Genomic DNA, 2500 nt, shown 5'->3' with positions numbered 1-2500 from the left:
AATTGGCGGGGATGTGTCTCTTGTGGCTCACGGGGCTGTTAGGGTGGCACAGAAATCCCTCGGAATGGGAAAAAACGGGTCATTTTCGTGTCGCCACATTGCATGCGAACCGCATGAAACTTCCAGAGGCATTTGCAGCAGGAATGCATGTGCACTCAAAAAATGTGATATTTTTCACGGAGAGACCCCGTGAAACGCTAGAAGTGGGCGGGGATGTCTCTCTTGTGGCTCACGGGGCTGTTAGGGTGGCACAGAAATCCCTCGGAATGGGAAAACGGGTCATTTTCGTGTCGCCACATTGCATACGAACCGCATGAAACTTCCAGAGGCATTTGCAGCAGGAATGCATGTGCACTCAAAAAAGTGAATATTTCTCACGGATAGACCCCGTGATACGCTAGAAATTGGCGGGGATGTCTCTCTTGTGGCTCACGGGGCTGTTAGGGTGGCACAGAAATCCCTCGGAATGGGAAAACGGGTCATTTTCGTGTCGCCACATTGCATGCGAACCGCATGCAACTTCCAGAGGCATTTGCAGCAGAAATGCATGTGCAGTCAAAAAAAAATTGATATTTTTCACGGATAGACCCCGTGAAACGCTAGAAATTGGCGGGGATGTGTCTCTTGTGGCTCACGGGGCTGTTCGGGTCGCACAGAAATCCCTGGGAATGGGAAAACGGGTCATTTTCGTGTTGCCACATTGCGTACGAACCGCATGAAACTTCCAGAGGCATTTGCAGCAGGAATGCATGTGCACTCAAAAACTTCTATATGTTTCACGGATAGACCCCGTGAAACGCTAGAAATTGGCGGGGATGTGTCTCTTGTGGCTCACGGGGCTGTTAGGGTGGCACAGAACTCCCTCGGAATGGGAAAAGGGGTCATTTTCGTGTTGCCACATTGCATAGGAACGCCATGAAACTTCCAGAGGCATTTGCAGCAGAAAGGCACGTGCACTCAAAAATTTTAATATTTTTCACGCATAGACCCCGTCAAACGCTAGAAGTTGGCGGGGATGTCTCTCTTGTGGCTCACGGGGCTGTTAGGGTCGCACAGAAATGCCTCGGAATGGGAAAACGGGTCATTTTTGTGTGGCCACATTGCATAGGAACGGCATGAAACTTCCAGAGGCATTTGCAGCAGGAATGCATGTGCACTCAAAAACGTCTATATTTTTCACGGATAGACCCCGTGAAACGCTATAAATTGGCGGGGATGTCTCTCTTGTGGCTCACGGGCGCTGTTAGTTAGGGTCGCACAGAAATCCCTCGGAATGGGAAAAGGGGTCATTTTCGTGTTGCCACATTGCGTACGAACGGCATGAAACTTCCAGAGGCATCTGCAGCAGAAATGCATGTGCACTCAAAAACGTCTATATTTTTCACGGATAGACCCCGTGAAACGCTAGAAATTGGCGGGGATGTGTCTCTTGTGGCTCACGGGGCTGTTAGGGTCGCACAGAAATCCCTCGGAATGGGAAAACGGGTCATTTTCGTGTTGCCACAATTGGCATACGAACGGCATGAAACTTCCAGAGGCATTTGCAGCAGAAATGCATGTGCACTCAAAAACGTGAATATTTTTTCACGGATAGACCCCGTCAAACGCTCGAATTTGGCGGGGATGTTTCTCTTGTGGGTCACGGGGCTGTTCGGCTCGCACAGAACTCCCTTGGTCCACCTGATTCGTGCATACAGGCAGCAACTAAAACTCTGTAAACCTGCTGTGAGGACATCTAAACAGTGGACCAGTGAGGCTGTGGAAGATTTGCGGGCGTGCTTAGACTGTACTGACTGGGATATGTTCACGACTGCTACCAATAGTCTGGATGAACTCACAGAGGCTGTGTACATCAGCTTCTGTGAGGACTGCTGTATCCCAACACGTACCAGGGTGAACTTTAACAACAACAAGCCCTGGTTCTCAGCAAAGCTCAAAAGGTTGAGGTTGGAGAAGGAGGAAGCGTTTAGGAGTGGGGATAGAGACAGATTCAAGGAGTCGAAGAACAGGTTTAGCAAAGCGGTGAGAGAGGCTAAACGACTGTACTCAGAGACACTAAAACACCAGTTCTCTACTAACGACGCTGCTTCTGTCTGCCAAAGGGCTCAGGCACATCACCAACTACAAACCCAGAGCGCCCCACACCACTAACGACTCCCGCCTAGCCAACGACCTGAACGAGTTCTACCGTAGATTTGAAAGACAATTGGACTGTCCTGAACCACCCCTTCCCACCCAAGAGGCCCCATCCCCCACCCATACTACAGAAACGACTCTCTCCTTTCAGGAGGGAGAAGTTAATGGGCTTTTCAAGAGGCAGAATCCACGCAAAGCAGCCGGGCCGGACTCTGTCTCTCCAGCCACCCTCAGGCACTGCGCTGGCCAGCTGTCTCCGGTGTTCACCAACATCTTTAACACCTCCCTGGAGACATGCCATGTACCAGCCTGTCTCAAGTCCTCCACCATCATCGCTGTGCCCAAAAAGCTAAGGCCAACAGGA

The sequence above is a fragment of the Petromyzon marinus genome, unplaced genomic scaffold, assembly GCF_048934315.1.
Source record: "Petromyzon marinus isolate PM22_M1 ecotype Great Lakes invasive population unplaced genomic scaffold, UKy_Petmar_22M1.pri1.0 PM_G_Scaffold_324, whole genome shotgun sequence".
In the NCBI taxonomy this organism is placed as follows: domain Eukaryota; kingdom Metazoa; phylum Chordata; class Hyperoartia; order Petromyzontiformes; family Petromyzontidae; genus Petromyzon; species Petromyzon marinus.
This window is presented reverse-complemented; position numbering follows the sequence as displayed.